The 17,360-nt window shown below is 42.7% G+C and overlaps 1 protein-coding gene across 2 annotated transcripts in view; it reads left to right on the top strand.

Moving 5' to 3' along the window:
• Window positions 1-8,744: 8,744 nt before the first annotated feature.
• THRAP3 (thyroid hormone receptor associated protein 3) overlaps window positions 8,745-17,360 on the top strand; it is a 269,684-nt gene continuing 261,068 nt past the window's right edge. For both annotated transcript variants that reach the window (XM_086956473.1, XM_086956472.1), the window contains exon 1: window positions 8,745-8,873. The gene's annotated coding sequence lies outside the window, so the exon portion shown is untranslated. The remainder of the gene's footprint in view (window positions 8,874-17,360) is intronic.

The following is a 17,360-nucleotide window of genomic DNA, read 5'->3' as shown; positions in this document are numbered from 1 at the left end:
GCAGCACGAGAGGAGTGTAGTGCTCGTGGAAGAGTACGCGTGCTGAATGGACGCTCGTGGAAGAGTAGCGTGCTGAATTGTCACCACGCTCAGACACACAAGGAGCAAAGAGTTCGCGCAAAGAGTGATTACATATTCAATTTGTCATGACACTAGGCCACGCAACGTGACCCGACGGCCATCTTAGATTTTGTATATCTTAGTAACACCTTAGCAACCATCACCGATACACGGAGAAAAAGCAATAGAGACGCTTTTAAGTCAACAAGCTCTCAATTAATGAAGTTTTGGATAATTGAATACGGATATTTATATAAGAAAAGAAATTTTAAGTAACAATTCTACATTTTAAAGCTGGATAAGTAAAACTTCACATTTTAAAGGTGAGGGAAATTTTATTTAAGAACTTGTTTTGTGAATCTTTAAAGTACTTTATTATAAAATAAGAGATTTAAGTATGGCATACCAGATTCAGCCATATCAAATTAATCCATTTTGGCAGAATTCAGGAAAACCACCTGTTAAATGGCAACAGTGGTACAAATCTTTTGAAAGCTACATTGTTGCTATAGATAGAAAAGAATATTCCAATGACAAGAAAAAAGCAGTACTTTATGGTTTGTTAGGAGATGCAGGTAGAGAAATTTTTGATAATATACCTGAAAGCGAACCGCCTCCTGGACAATTCATACCGTGGGATGTTTGCACAGAAGCAGTTAAAAGATTAGAAAAAGGGTTTTATGAACAGCCAAATATTATGGTAGAGCGATACAGTTTTAACAAAAGGAAACAGTTAGCTGATGAAAGCATGGAAGATTACGTTTCAAACTTACGAATTTTAGCATCTAAATGTGAATTTGGAGAAATGCTTGCTATATATCTATGAGATCAGCTAGTTTTTCATTGTTTCTCAAAAAAGGTTCATGAACGTCTTTTGGCGTGAAGAAATCCCACATTAAATGAAGTAATTGACATTGCTTTTGGAATAGAAAGATCATCAGTTTCAACTAAAGTTATATCTGGATCTGAGAATAATTCTGATTCAATTTGTGCTGTCTCAAGCAAATCTAAAGCACAGGAAAATAGTAAAGGCAGAGGAAATCTCAACATAAAGAAAAATTTGATTTGTTATCGATGTGGCTCAAAAAGTCATATTGGAAATAATCCGATTTGTCCAGCACATGGGAAAAGATGTGCAAAATGTAAAAAAGTTGGACATTTTGAAAGTTCATGCTAAACTAATTTTAAATACAAAAAGTATCTCACACAAATGTAAATGCAATAGAACAATTGCAAGATGATATTAATAATCTTGTAGTAAATGTGAATATAATTGATTCTGATGTTTCATTCAAGGCACCGCTAGGTGAAGCTACAATAGAAAATGTCAAATTAGAGGTAATGGCAGATTCTGGATCGCCAATAACAATTTTGGACGACACTACTTATTATAAGAATTGTTTTCCTAATGAACATTTCATTACAGATGTTAATCCTAAGGCGTTTGGAGGACAAGAAATTGACATGGTAGGATATTTTAAAGGAAAGGTAGAACTTTTGGGTAGATCAATAACAACTAAAGTTTATGTAGCAATAAAAGGACGTGATATAATTGGTTGGCGTGATTAAGGAAAAATGGGAATAATGCTAAAACCGGGGAGTGATACTCCAACAATTCTTGGGGACATTCCTATTTCGACAGTCGATTTGTGCATTGACAACAAGATTTCACGCGATTTTAGATAAGTATAAAGATGTTTTTGAGGACAAGATAGGTTGTGTGAAAGGAGTTGTGCATGAGATCAAGCTAAAAAGAAGGTGCATCACCTGTGAAGCACAAAGGTAGAAATGTTCCACTTAGTATTAGACAGGAATTGAAAGAACACTTAGATAATTTATGTAAAGATGGGATCATCAAACCCACTGATTCTTCTGAGTGGGTTTCGGCTGTGGTTTTGGCTAAATAAAAAAAATTGAAAAATGGGTACGCTCATTAAATAAGAACATTTTGGTGGATTGCCACCCGTTACCACTTATCCAAGAAATGTTAATGGCCATGGAGAATCTACACATTTTTCGCTGATTGGCTTAAAATCAGCTTACCATCAGGTTGCTCTTTCAGATAAGTCACAAGAACTCACTACCTTTGTAACACCCTTTGGTGCCTTCAAATATATTAGACTCCCATTTGGATTAGCTTCTGCAGCTAGTGTTTTTCAGAAGCTAATGGACTCATTGTTTGGAGACATCAAAGGGGTACAAGCATTCCAAGATGACATTCTCATCTTTGGAAAAAGAATTGAAGAGCATAATAAAATCCTCAGTAGAGTTCTCATTATTTTGCATAAAAAAGGTATGATAGTGTCAAAAGATAAGTGTCATTTTTTAGTGAATGAATTGGAGTATTTAGGACATTCTATTACAAAAGAGGGTATCAAACCTAAGCAAAATCTCATTGATTCGATAACAAATGCACCTGCACCAGTTGACAAAGTTGCTTAAGTCTTTTTTTAGGACTTAGTGAGTACTATGCACGTTTTGTGCATGGTTATGCATTTGCTGTTGAGCCACTTAGATGTTTGACTCGAAAGAATTAGAAATTTGTTTGGAGAATGGAATACAATGATGCTTTTAAAAACATAAAAGAGATGATTAAAAATGCACTAGTTCTACAACCTTATACATGTGGAGTAAAATGCACAGTTACTGTGGATGCATGTTCTGTAGGACTTGGTGGTGTTCTGACTCAAAATTTTAAAGGAAAAGAAAATACCATCGCATTTATTTCAAGAACCTTAAGCAAGGCAGAATCAAACTATAGTACCATAGAGAGGGAGGCATTAGCCTGCTCATGGTCTGTTGAGAAGTTCAAAAGTTATTTATTGGGCAGTCATTTTGATTTATTTACTGATCATAAACCAGTAATATTTTTAATGAATGGAAATGGAACTGGTTTAGTATTTTCAAGATTAGTAAGAATCATTTCAAGGTTGCAGGAATACAACTTTGAAATTAAACACATATCTGGTGGAGCAAACTTTAGAGCATATTGCTTCTCTAGATTGCCAGTTGACAACACAATAGAAAAGTCAGAATTTAATGATGAGGAATGTGTTGTTGTATGAGCCATAGATGCTTCAGAAAATTCAATGGGAGTGATTTCTGAAAATGATTGGATTGATGGTTACAAGAATGATGATGTACTTATCAAAATCAAAAAGTATATTACAAATGGGTGACCACCATTAAGAAATTTAAAGAAAAATGTGGTTCCTTACCAACAAGTGTCTTCAGAGTTAAGTATTGAAAATGATATTGTGACAAGAAGTGGACTTTTTGTTCCGCCAAAGAATCTTATTGATAGTTTGATTATATTGGTCATTCGGGTATGTCAGGAACTAAAAAATTAATTAGAAAATATTACTGGTGGCCAAGTATGGATTCTTATGTAGATCAATTTGTAAACAAATGTCCCGAATGTTTACTATCACATAAACATTGGAAAATCACAAAAAATGCTACATCAAGTAATACATTACCAGATCTTAACTGCACTTTCGAGCCCCTGGACCTTGAAATCTTATCTGATCAAGAGGAACTCGACGCCAGGTGGGGGATCCCGTCCCTTGAACTGAATCCCATCAAAAAGTGGACAGAAGTGGCCCTCCAGATTAACTCGATAGCCATGGAGTTCGGCCTGAGGGCTGCCAATGGCAGGACCAGGTCTGACAAAGCTGGGGCCCACACTTACAATAGGCCAGGGCACACGTCACGGATTGACTATTTCCTCCTTGACATACACCTGTGGAGCATGGTGGAGGACATGGTGATTATACCATCTGTCGAGAGTGATCACAATCTTCTCTCTCTCACCATGTCTCACAGGTGGATATCCTGCCCTGTGACTAGAGCTTCCTGTAACCCCCCCCCCCGGACCTGTCAGTAGTTGCCAACTGTGGCCGGCGGCTAAAGTGGGCAAAGCTAGCACTCTCAGAGGAGAAAACCTCTGCCATCAGGCAGCTTCTTGCTTCAGCCCTAACCAACTTTGACCACCAGGTGGACGGGTTGTCGGAGGTGGCCTCGAGGTTCTGCATTATAACCCAGGCTATTAGTGATCTTTTCGTAGTGCCAGCTAACACGAATAGAAGGAAACCTAGCCCACGAGGCAGATTGGGCTGGTTCAATCAGAAGTGCAGGGAGGCGAAGTCACTTCTCATTGAAGCAGTAAAGTCCAAATTACCATCTAGGACTAGGGTGGCCAGGAGGCACTACGCACTCTGCCAAAAAAACGCCAAGTTGGAGTGGGAGGATAACTTCTGGCAGGACCTTCTGACGGCCAGTCGAGGGAAAGACGCAAAATGTTTTTGGGATTTGGTGGGCATCAGGAACCGTCCTGACGATACTTCGAGGCCCTGTACCATCAACGCCCAAACTTGGTTCTCCCACTTCCAAAAACTCTACTCTGCCATTGAAGGCTCACTAAATGACCCCTTTGACCCCCCGCCCTCTAGTCTGGCCCAAGACCTGGAATCCTTTTCTGTTTTGGATGTTACAAAACAGATCAAAACTCTGGTCCCACTTAAAGCAGCTGGCCCGGATGGCCTCCCAGGCGATATCCTTCGAGCATACCCGGAAGAGTGGGGGGTAATAATTTCTGCACTCCTCAATGCAATTGTCGCGGGAGGCCCGGTGCCAGATTCCTGGAGAGGTGCTGAGGTGGTCCCAATTTATAAGAAGGGCAGTAGGGACCTACCTGGGAACTATAGGCCTATAAGCCTAATAGATTCGTCCCAGAAATTGGCGGGGAAAGTGATTTTGGGGAGGATCTCGCAATGGGTGGATGAAAACCACATCCTGTCCGACATGCAAGCCGGGTTCCGCTCAGGCACCGGAACCATTGAACAGGTATTTAGGCTCCTGTTACTACACTGGAAGGTGGTGGAGCTAGGCAAAGGCAGTCTCTATTTGGCCTTTATTGACCTAAAGACTGCCTTTGACCTGGTTCCCAGGGAGGAACTCTGGAGGGTGCTACACGATCTAGGGATGCCCCCGTATTTACTAAACCTCCTTATTAAACTGCACAAAAACACCTATGCCCAGGTTAGATGGGGGTTGAACGGGGAAAAGACCGATAAGATCAGGGTCGAGAGGGGAGTAAGGCAGGGCTGTGTTCTGGCCCCCACCCTATTTTCCCTCTATATCAATGGGGTGGTAGACCATCTACTCGGCGAACCAGCAGACGCTCCCACCTTGGGAGGCGTAAAAATTCCAACCTTGCTGTTCGCCGACGACACCCTCCTCATCTCTAAAACCCCCCAAGGTCTCCAGACATTACTAAATCGCTTCCAGGACTTTTGCACCTCCAGGGGCCTTGTCATCAATGTGGAAAAGACCAAGTACTTAGTTTTGCACCCGCCCCGCAAACTTGGCCGCCCCCCTATTTTGAATTCTATACCCCTAGAAAGAGTGGCAGAATTCGACTACTTGGGAATTCGACTCAACGACGCGATGAACTGGTCCGCCCACATCAACAAAATGGTATTGTCCCATAAAAGGGTGGGGGGGGCCCTCCTCAAAGAGTTTAACAACTCATCTAAACACTGTGTTGCCCCCCTACTTGATATATATAAAGCTCGTGCGGTCCCTGGGTCACTATATGGAGCTGAATTGTGGGGTCTGGACAAAGTGGATCCATTGTGCAAGGCGGAAAACAAATTCATTAAAGATCTCCTTGCCATACCATCGAGTAGTCCGACTATTCCAGTGCTCATGGATGCTGGCTGTAAAGCAATAGGGGACCAGGCTCGCCTTCGACCACTCTTGCTCTGGGCCCGCCTGTGGAGGGTACCGGAGCTAAAACCCTATGCTGACGGCCTTGCCGAGGTGATGCACTCCGACGGTTGGCACAGTATCAAATGGTTGAAGAACATCAAACACCTTCTAGGGGACCTAGGCCTGGACTCTTGTTGGCATAGTCACTCCGCCCCCCCAAAGGAGACCCTAAAAAAATTGTACTGGGAGTGGGTCCGCGTGAAGCGCATCGGTAATCAGCAGCACTGCAAAACCACCGCAGCTTTTCTGCTGATAAAAGATGTCGTTGCCTACGAGCCATACATGGACCTAATAACAATTGCCATGGACCGGTCCCTGTACATCAAATTCCGGCTGGGGTTGTTACCCTTGGCTGACCTCTGTTCCAGGTGGAATAAATCCCAGCCCTCTTCACGATACTGTGCTCTCTGTCCCGATAAACCAGAGACTGTGCCACATTTTCTTTTTGAATGCCCAGATTACGGCCGACCAAGATCACGTTGGCTTGGACCTATCTGCAGAGAATTGGGCACTCGCCAGCACTCTGTCGCCCTTCGGATTCTTTTAACTAATACAGCCCCTCCAATTGTTTGTGCCGTTGCCAAGTTTTTAAAATGGGCTTGGTTGATTAGACTTAGAAGACTGTCCATATCAATTTAATCTCCTTTTAACTAATTTATGACGATCTAATGTGTTTTAATGTTTTCTACTTATTGTACAGTCATACTCATTTCGACATGCTGTTTTAATCTTTTGTATCGCTTTTATGATATATGCATATCGAAATAAAGCAATCAACCAACCATTACCAGATCAGCCTTGGGGAAAATTGGCAATTGATTTTTCAGGGCTGTATAATATTGTGAGTGGAGATATGAAATATCTAATTGTTTTAATAGATTATTATTCGAAGTAGATTGTGTATGATTTTGTTAGTTTTCCAAACACTGATGTTGCAATTGATTGTTTAGATAAGATTTTTCGTGTTGAAGGATTTCCCAAAAAATTGGTATCAAACAACGGCACACATTTTGTTTAAAAAAAATGGTTGATTTTCTGAAAAAGTATGATATTAAGCATGAGAAAATTCCATTATATTTTCCATCTGCAAATGGTTTAGTGGAAAGAGCGAATACATTTTTTAAAGAGGGAATTCAAACAGCTTTATCATCAGGTTTGGATGTGAGAAGACATATTAAAGAGAAAGTTTGGAGTTATTTAAATACTCCACACTCCATCACAGGTTTTACACCTTTTTTCTTATAGAAAGGTAGAGATGCTAAAAATGTTGTAAAACCCGTGTTTGACAACAGTATTGATTCATTAAAAAAAATTGAAGATTATAAATCTGATACATCCATTGGTGAATGTGTTAAAGATAATTTTGAGAAAAGATACAAACTAAGATCAAAAATTCCTATTCAGGTAAAGAATGAATATGCAACTGGGGATTGGTTATTATTAAAAAAGTAAATAAAGGAGAATCCAAATATAGTTCTCCACAAGTTGTAAGATTTATACATTCATCTGTGATGATTAAAAATAAAGGTTGGTGGAACAAGAGTGCCGTCATACAGATTAAACCTTTTCAAAAAGACATTATTAAAAAAAAAAAAGTGAGAGGGAGAATTTGAAAAGTTCATAATTTCTGTGTTTTGAGGAATATTCATCAAAAGATCCTAAAAAGTCTATGAATACACAAACAGACATTTCTGATTTTGTAGAACACAGTGTTAAAAATGAAAATCAGAATTTAGATAGTAATGATCAACAAGATGTTTCAAATGATTCCGTTTATGAGTTTAATAAAATTCAAAAGGACATCATTTCTAATTCAGAATGTAATTCCAACTTGATTAATGGTAAAAAAATATTGTAATGCCAGCAAAGTTTAATGATTATTATTTGTATTCATTTTTATTTATTTTTTGTTTATGGAAAGGAGATGTTGTATCTCTATGTCTTTAATTGTTTAGATTGTGTCCCTTCTGTTTTCTGCATTCCATGTTCTGAGATCTTTTCCAGATGCGTTGCAGTCGTGTCATTCTTATTTGAACACCGGACTCGACAGCATCGCATCTGGATCTTGTCTTTCCTTGTGTGTTTATACTTTTGGACATAATCCTTTAATAAATTCATTTTCGATTCAACTTAAATGACCTATGTTGTGTTCATTACAACAAAGGGTCACGTGTTACGATTTACATGGTGGGCAAGGGAGATGTCGTTTTAGTTTTTACTATGGCTCCTGTGAGAAAAGTAAAGGAAATTTACAAGTATAATCGAGCCTCTGGGTCTTGACACTGATGAACGTTTTTTACATCCATTTATTGTCTAACAATACATTCATTGTTCTGAAATCAATAAGTTTTTACCAGTGAAGTTAAGGACATTAATAGGGGGCCTGATAGCGACCTGCTTCAATGACCTTCCCCCCCCCCGCCCCCAAATTACTAACTGGTATGTGACACGCGGAGGAGCCTGCCCAAATTCCTGGTTACAACTATCCAAAACGTTTATCTGACCAAATGGGCCGCTACATTTCTTTCCATCATCTTTTTGCCGTGTTTACTTGCTTCCATAGATTTGAGCGCCAACTGCCTTCTAGCTGCCTCGGGGAGAATGACCGTAGTAGCTCCGACTACTATTGACGCATGGGAAACACGTACACGACTAACCTACGAACCCCAGCTGCCACTTGACCTTAGCATTTAAGACTGACGAAGGTCCACAGATGGGTATAGCGTGTCAATGCCTTCTGGGAAATAAAGTTCAACCGCCGTTGAATCATAGGACTGAACATTCACAGTAAAACTAACAGTCCCAGAAGAAATAGCGGCAATAGTGGTAATAGCAACCGAAAGTTGTTTTCAGCCATTGGTGGTGACGTCATGCGCAATGCACTGTGGGAAACATGGTTTATTATCTCTTTTGTCACTGTCTGTTGAACCTCAAAGGACTGCATCACCCAGCTGCCTTCCCGCTACTGAATCGGCGCCAGAGTTCTGGCTGCGTGCGTCGTTTACTTCACATTTTGTGCGCAGCAGTCTCGTTGGTCGTAGGTAAGTGGATGTCTGTACTCCTGGGGGGCTCGCACTTCACGGAGCACGCGGCTTACTCTAAGTCCCTGTGGTATTCACTTCTCACTCCCTAGTCGTGTGTGTCCTTTTCACTCTCACTATATGGCCTTCGTGGAGCCTCGCTTCGCGTACCTCCGTTGCCCTTGGCCTAGTTACAAGCCAGGGCGGCTGCCGAGAAGGCGGGGATCCGAAGCTTACCACCATACCAGATAACGGGGATGATTTTACCCCGAGTTCAGGTGGATCAATTCGCCCTTGTTTTCTCCCTAGTTATTTTGCTTCGGATAAGAAAAACAAAATGGCTGTCGTAACTAGGAGCCATTACCGTGATCGTTACATTCCTGGCCTTTTGCTTTAGTTTACGTATTTGCTTTGTTTCAGGTTTTCCGAAGCACATTACTCGCATATAATTTACACTTTGTTTGCTGGTGCAGTCTGGTTGCGAAATTTCGGTTCAACGAGAAGAGTAATTACTTTTTTGAGACAACAGTAATGAGTTGCGCACCTTCTTGTGCTAACTCCGCCCAATAGAAGGTGCATGTTTACTTTCTGCTCCATTATCCGTTTCAATTCCCATTTTGTTGGGGCGGGGGTTCACCCACAAGAGCGAAAGCTCCGCACTTCATTCAGAGTGCTGCAGCTAAACCTGGACGCGAGTAGTCCTTCTCAGCTCGATCCGAGTCTAGTCTGCTTTTAGGCTATAGTTGGGGTTGACAAGAAAGTACTTAAGAGGACTCATTGTGATTAGCCAGGTTAGATTTTCTTTGTCGGCACTAAGAAATCCACACTTTTTTTTTAACCCCATACGTATCCTTATTAACTCAATTACTTGTTTACGCCGTTAATTAGTCCGTGGCTATTCTTTTCACTTTGTATCCGTTCTTCTAAAAGTCCAGATTTCTTTTCCAGTCTCCCGTTACTGTTTCAGACATGGGTGGTTTCGTTTGTACTTACTTAAATTGCTTACCTTTCCCGAATATCTTCTGCCCTTTATTTTTCACTTTTGATGTTGGACCTTTTGTTTGAAGGTCCCAGTGTAATTTATTTGGGTGATGTGATGCAGGTTATAGACCTGTTTTTCGGTTAATACTACATTTGAAGGAAAAACATTGGTCCAGTAACAAGTATTTTATAAACCGAAACATGGGCGCCCTTGTTTTGTTACATCTGTCCAATCATATCACCACGGCTGTACAGTTTTAAATATAAAACTGCTCATATTTCAAGCATCTGTGTACTGCTTATATCAAGCAGTTCAAAGGGAAGATAAGACACTTGTTTTTAGGGAAAATTGTGAATGCAGTACAGATGTAAATAGTTTTCTGAATCACAACAGGTATTTTTAATTGATTCAGTATCAATGAGGCACTTCCAGTTGCGGCTGGCACGACTCGCTTGGGGGGGGGGGGGGGTGTTTTAAATAAAATAATACAAAAATTAAACTTACCTTTCCGCTGACAAGGTCCTGCTTCGTCTGCTAGTCTCCTTTTTGGTCGGCCCCAGAGGGCTGACCAAACGGGTCATGTGCACTCAGGAGTGGGCACGCCATTCCTCCCCTGCCCAGCTTCTAGGTTAGCCCTACCTGCAACCTAACCCTTCTGCTTTCTCGCAGTGCGAGAAACATACAATGGTAGTTATTACCATTTTATGTTTCTGCTTCTCGCACTGCGAGAAAGCAGTGGGGGCGATGCTTCTCTGCCCTAGTGGAGGAGCCGCCTCTGTGTGTGTGTGTGTGTGTGTGTGTGTGTGTGTTTTTTTTTTCACCATCCTCATGATACATAATTAAAAAAAACAAGTAAATAATATATCCAATCGTACGTTGATGGGCTTTGTGTCAGCCGTCTTTATTTTTCTGTTCATCGGCCATTTGTTTTGTTTCTGCACACTGCAGCATATAACATGAAGCAATACATGAGCCCACTTAAGCCTATGTCTCGGTTGCACAGTGAGTGACCGCAGTTTTCCCTGAAAGCACCCACTTAAAACAATGGGGCATATTATCACGGGGGTTTATCTCCACTTTTTTGGCTTTAAAAGCCAAGGAAGTGGAGATAAAATTATCTCTCTTACCTAGCTGTCGCTAACACCAGTTAGCGACAGCTAGTAGGAGATAGCGACCATCTTGGGCCCCACTTTGCATGTCAGTGATATTTATCACTAATGACATGCAAAGTGGGCGTGCCAAGATGTTAGCGACTGAAAACAGTCGCTGACATCGCTATCTCCTATTACCAACTTTTGGAGATATTCGCGCTAACACCTGCTCTGGGCAGTTCTTAGCCATGCTATCCAATGGGAGGTGGATAACATGGCTAAGAGCATTAGCTCGATAATGCATGAATATCGCTGACTTTTCAGCGATATTCATGCATTGCAGCGATTTTTATCGCATTTAGGTTTATTTGCGGTATAAATCGCCGCAGCTCAGCGGTAAATTTTTGTCTCTAACCAAGCAATAGCAATAATTATTGCTATTGCTTGGTAATGTGCCCCAATATTTTTTGGGGTTTCGCCTACAGCGCGCATGTCTGTGAAAGCCATTGTTTTAAAAAAAAAAAAGAACTGGGTTAGAGCCCACCCATTACTTACAATAATTACCATTGGTTGTCTTCCACTTTATGCTCGCTTTTTACTGGTCAATCCTCTGGCTTCCCTTCGGCTGCTCACCTCCTCCTGCAGTCTTCTCCAGACTTCTGTCACTGCTGAGAAACATGGACCCATCACAGCTTCCTGTTTGTGTCTAGTCTTCTTCCACTGCCCCCCTCACTTCTGATGGTCCTTTTCAGGTCGAGCCTGGACCGCGCATGCGCTGCTGCAAGCGAGGCATGGGGTACTTGGGTATGAACTTGAAGCTCCACCCACTCTCCGTCCATCTTTTCAATTGGCTCCTGTTGCTGTCCTTCGTAAATGGTTGCTTCTGATTTGCTAACATGCTTTTTAGTTCCTCCTTAGAAACACCTTGTATGCATTTGTAACCTCCCATCAGGACTGGACCTTTTACCGTGTCGTTAACTGTTTAGCTTGAATTAGCCCTTCAGAGAACTCTGCTCAGTTTATCTAAAGAGAACTGATAGGATGCTAGCTTCAGTAATGGTGGTCACTTTTTTGTGAAGATTGAAAGCGCGCTGCACTTTTTCAATGGGGCCACAGGTGTACGATCATTATCTTTTTAAAACTCTCCCTCCCCACAGCCGTGTACATAGTATCTCAGTATGTATTATTATTTTTTTTAATATTAGCGGGCAAGCCATTTCTTTTTCCTCTCAGCTTCCAGTTGGTTGGTTACTTAGTAGGCACATATACATTGCAATGCCACTGTTCTGACTTGTACTCTTCGGCGGCGTACTCAGTTCTCTCCACAGCCCTTGTGTACATTTTCCAAAGGGTGAGGCCCACCTCGAATAACAGAACCATATGGGTTTTGTGAGAGTTGCATGCTATATGTATCTTCTTCATGGTGTGTGAAGGGGTTATGGACCAGATTTCCTTTGGTACTGGCAGTTTTGTAGCAGCCCTCTCCCACTCGTGGCCTCTTGGGCATAACTGCGTGTGATGGCACTGATCCTCAATGGATGTCTTTCATCAAATCTTTTGGGACTGCACATGGGACGCTGGCGGGCGTTTATCTAAGAAGCCAGAAACTGTAACGGATTGAAATCGAGAGGCTGGATATAGCTCTTGATCTTTCAAGTATAGACGTTGTCATTTGAAGATTATTTATATTGGGAACATTGAGACGTGTGTTAATACAGGCAACACACCATTTTTTTCTTCCATTTGGCCAACTTACCGTGTGCACATTGATCACAACATTATGCTTTGTAAAGTTCCTTATAGAACCACAGTGCTACGAATCTCGGAACACTAATACCAAGTAGCTTTTCGTGATGAGGATCATCCCATATTCATTTGACTGTGGCTGAAAATAACCTTTGAAAGATACCTTGTGGAACCCCGATTAAGACACTCTTGTGCAAATGAAATCTATTACTGGGCACCACACTGCTCGTGGTCTTTTATCTAGAAAGGAGGCTTTTAACCCCTTGTGCTAAGGCAATCTTGTTTTCAAGAAGTCTTTGGGAAGACAGCTAATATATTCCTGATGAAGGAGGCTACTACACATTTGTCCGTCGAAACGCGTTGAAATAAAAGGGAGAAGTACATTGCACATTAGTTAAGGATTATTCTGACAGCTGCGGAATATTAATTATGTTGTACCTCCTTTTCTAGCAATAGGAAGTGTTTATGGTTTTTGTACATTTGTGTTCTTTTATATATTGTCTGTTCCCAATTTTAATTATGTCTCTATTTTAATTGTTTTTTTAAAATATATTTGAATAAACTGTGCAGACCAAATTTATTTGAGTGCTTGCTGTCCTGCCCTCCCCCCGCGCCATACTTGTTTTACCGTTCTAGTGCACGTTTTTGGGAATTCTATGGGGTTTTCTCTGATTGCAGACCTACCTGCACGCAGTAAACTTCCGTTTGCTACATGCCTCTTGCTTTTCAAGCATGGTGTTTCAGCTGCCAGTGGCTCTGCAGAAACTCAGTTGAAGAGATGAGCACGCACGTGAGGTAGTTGCCCAGTGAGCTTGAGTGAGAGGCGGCTCGCGTAGTGTGTGGGGTGGCCACTCAAACCCACTCGGGTGGGCAGCTGGAGGGCCCGGGGTACGGCCATGTCGTTTGCACCGTGAAAGCTGTACATGCACGCGCCGAGAATCACAGGATTACCTCGAGAGATTCTGCAACAGGGCTGGAAGCTCCTCAGCACAGCAGCTCTACTGAGAAGCCGCAGAGGTGGGACAGATTGCAAAATTAGCATGTTTGTGGGGTTGGAATCTTTGTTAGTCTTGCGCGAAAGAAGCCCCAACAAAAGTCAAGAGCCAGGCACACGCTGCTTCACAATAAGAGTCCCGCTCGCTTCTCAGCTTTCCCCAGCGTCTCGCATGCCCACATCCAACTAGCATGCGAAGGGCAAGGCGTCCTCAACTTGGCAAGAGTCCCCACCAAAATTCAACACGGTCAGTAAGGATAGTCTTCTTTACTCCTAGACACCATTTCAGGAAGAACGGGGTGAGGCTTTTCAAGCTCTTAAGACATCCGAGCTTTTAGGGACTGCAAAGCATTCTTTAATACAAGACAATGAATGAACCATCTTTAGTTTACAGGGTGTGCTGATAATGGAGTATAGGGTTTTTGATTGAGGTTTGTTTCTTTAAAACTTTCCTCTTGCAAATAGTTGAAGTCATTAATAAAATATATTTCACTGCAAGTTTTTCCAGTTGAACCAAAAATCCAAACAGTATACATCAGTTTTCCGTGACTAGATCAGAGCTTCGTTGACTAATTCTAACAATTTTCTTTAGGTTGCCAGAATTAGAGCCGTTTTGCAAGTCAAGTGTCTGCAGCAGCCCGCAACAGACTTCAATAGGCTCCGAAAAACACGACAAGTCCACTAGCTGTTGAAATGTGACTGGATGTTTACAATCCAGAGTAGACACACAGCTCACACTGAGCTTGCCTCTTAAAGGGGGTTGGGGGGGAGGGTGGGGGGAAGAGACAGGCGTTTTTACTAGCGAGCTGCGCACTGCGCAGCTGCAGGGAAAACCTTATGAGAAGAGTAGAGTGGCTTTGGTCCCCGCCTCTGTTTCCATTGGCTAGCTCCATAAATGGAGGCTAGCCATTGGAACAGACATCTGCTCGTCATCCTGAGAGCAGATTCGGGGGCGTTCCTGCAAATGTTAGGCTTTCCGCCCCTTTCGAAATCTTCATGCGGCGGTGGGCGGTGTTTGTTTTTTTGTCGCGTCCATTTTTATTTTGTTCATTCTGCGGCCGACCGCCACCGGAGGAAGTCCAGGTGAGTGCCCGTTCCCTCTGACCGTGTGCCGCCCCCCCCCCTCGTTCCTGCCCCCTCCTGCTGTCCGTGCCTTTCCTGCCCCCCTGTAGTCTTTGCCTCGACGACCCTCTGTTCCCCCGGCACGCCTGGCATTCTCAGGGCCCAGCCTGACTACCCACACGTCGAGATATTAAAGATGGATTTTCGGGCATTATGCGCAGCATTGTGGCGGCCACAAAAAGCGCCGAGTGCACACACAGTTGAGCCGGCCCCTGCCCTGACTCCTTTACGTCGAGAAGCTGAAAAGGTATGTTCGGAGCCCCCGGCCGCAGGTTCATTTAAGAGAGAAATTAATAAAACTTAACAAATAAAGAAAGTAAATCAATGTTTTTGCGCTTATGCAGTAGGAATATTCACAGAACGCGACCCTCTATTTATTACTATTTTTATGGTACTTATCCGAATTTTAACTAATCACATTTGTTTACAATGTTGTTAAAGCTCTCGGAGGAGTGAGTTCAAGTTGAGCACATTTGGCAGCTGAGAAGGTATAGGCATTCTTAAAGGCACGCAGATGTGCATTAAATCATCACAGACGGTCAACATTTACCTATGGTTTCTGCTCAGACTGTTCATATGAACCGATTCACGCCGGTCTCATTGTGCGCACAGAGTTATTGCAGTGAAAGGGGGCTCTTTTTAAAATAAATCTAGGTGTGTAAATGGACAGGATGTGTACTGCCCTATGGAAGAACGCGCAGTGAGCACACAGTGTACATACACGCATACGCGCGCACACACCTTTAAAACAATCGATAGCTTTGCATACACAATACCAATGTATTTTCTCCAACGGTTAAAATATTATTTATATGAATGGTTGCTTGTAGATTTATGTAATTCTTTCATATGACATTGAAATAATAAAATGCCTTGTATATACAGATGTGTACTGTTCTGTATGTTCTCTGCGGCAGCTCGTGAAGCCCCTGCTGTCACGGATGTTTAACTGCGTGTTACCTTAAAAACCAACACATAAGGTGCGCATTTTCTGACAATGGAAGGGTTGGTTACCTATGCGGTCGGTTCATCTTTAACGGTGTATAACTTGCACAGGGGGGTTCACAGTGTGTGGAGGGCTCTGTGTGGGTGTGTGGAGGGCTCTGTGTGGGTGTGTGGAGGGCTCTGTGTGGGTGTGTGGAGGGCTCTGTGTGGGTGTGTGGAGGGCTCTGTGTGGGTGTGTGGAGGGCTCTGTGTGGGTGTGTGGAGGGCTCTGTGTGGGTGTGTGGAGGGCTCTGTGTGGGTATGTGGGGGGGGGGCTGTGTGTGGGGGGCTCTGTGTGGGTGTGGGGGGGGCTCTGTGTGGGTGTGTGGGGGGGCTCTGTGTGGAGGGCTCTGTCTGGGTGTGGGGGCTGTGTGGGGGGGGGCCTGTGTGTGTGGGGGGCTCTCTATGTGTGTGTGTGTGGCATTTGCGAGAGATTAAGCTATTGGCATTGTAAATGACAATGCCATTTATTTATCGGTTTTCAAAACGAACACATAAATAAAAAAATTGTCATTTACAATGCCAATAGTTCTAACTTTTCCAAAGGCAAAACCGTTGCATTGTAAAGGCTTGTTTCTGTCTCTTTTCGCCCAGGCCAGTAGGGCTAGGTAGGAGTCTGTCCCATGTCAGTGAGTTCTCAATGAAAGGGCTGCAGGGCTGGGGCTGACTCAGTACGAGAATTAGGATCAGTTACACTCCAGGCTACTGTATACAGGCGAGGTCGGTAGGGCTATGGGGAGTCATATATCAGGGGTGTGGAATTTAATAAAATATCTACTTGTCCATGGGACAGGTTGCTTTATAAATCAACTTGTCCTGTAACTATATCCACTTGTCCCTTTGGTGCCATGTAGTGCACCGTCAAATAATGGCAGCATTCTCATTATAAAGAGCTCGGATAATAGCCTCTCTGGTTATGTCAGGCTCAGATTATAGAAGGTTTAAAATACTAGTGATTTCTTTATTTTGCCTCTTTTTTTGCACATCTACCCATTCATCATTTCATTCACCTACTGATATCTAGCATTTCACCTTTACATTGGTATACATTCATTCTTTCATCAGACTTTCCCCATTCTGTTTGTCCATCCATCCGCCCGCCCATCCATATTCAAACCTACCCATCCATCCCCAACCATATCCATCCATCTCAGCGATCGGCCCATCCTTCAATTCATTCATCAATGTACCCTTTCACTCATCCATCCTTCCACTCATCCATCAATTTACCCTTTCACTCATCCATCCATCAATACACCCTGCAACCCATCTATCTTTTCACCCTTTCCTTCATCAACACATCCATCCACCACCCCATCACTCATCCATCCTTTCACTCATTCCTCCATCTAGTAAGCCAGTTAGTCACTCATCCATCCATCCATTCATCCACTCACTCTCAGTTACACATTAATTATGGGCCTTTGACTGCTGAGCTGCAGACAGATGAGGCCAATCAAAAGCTCCACCCCCACTGTAGCTGCTAAAGAGAGGGGTTCACAATGCCCCGGTCCAAACCTATCCTTCCAGCTCTAGATCTATCATTTAAATTCATTCATCCCTCCTTCCTTCCACTCATCCATCCATCC

Source organism: Lissotriton vulgaris, chromosome 2_1 (assembly GCF_964263255.1).
Source record: "Lissotriton vulgaris chromosome 2_1, aLisVul1.2, whole genome shotgun sequence".
NCBI lineage: Eukaryota > Metazoa > Chordata > Amphibia > Caudata > Salamandridae > Lissotriton > Lissotriton vulgaris.
This window is presented reverse-complemented; position numbering and strand designations above follow the sequence as displayed.